We start from the raw sequence: 299 nt of genomic DNA on the forward strand, positions 1-299 counted from the left end.
GGGGGGGGGGCAGGAATCCCTCCGGCCGCGGGGGGCAGGGAGGTCTCGCCCCAAGGATCAACTCTCCGACCAACCTGTCACGTGGGGGAGGGGCAGGTAAGCGAACTTTCGGTTATGGCCGCTCCGCCACGCGTCCCCGCCCACCAGCGCCGCGGACCAATCACCGAGCAGGCCGCACAAGCCTCAGCCAATTAGGAGTCTTGAGGATCGCGCCGTCCCTCCCCAGGCTCAGTGGACCGCGCCTCTGCGGACGGGTGCACTCGCTGACCAATGGTGGCTCAGAACTAGGGGTCCAAGCC

Source organism: Gavialis gangeticus, unplaced genomic scaffold (genome assembly GCF_001723915.1).
Source record: "Gavialis gangeticus isolate Ggan-Ray unplaced genomic scaffold, GavGan_comp1, whole genome shotgun sequence".
In the NCBI taxonomy this organism is placed as follows: Eukaryota; Metazoa; Chordata; order Crocodylia; family Gavialidae; genus Gavialis; species Gavialis gangeticus.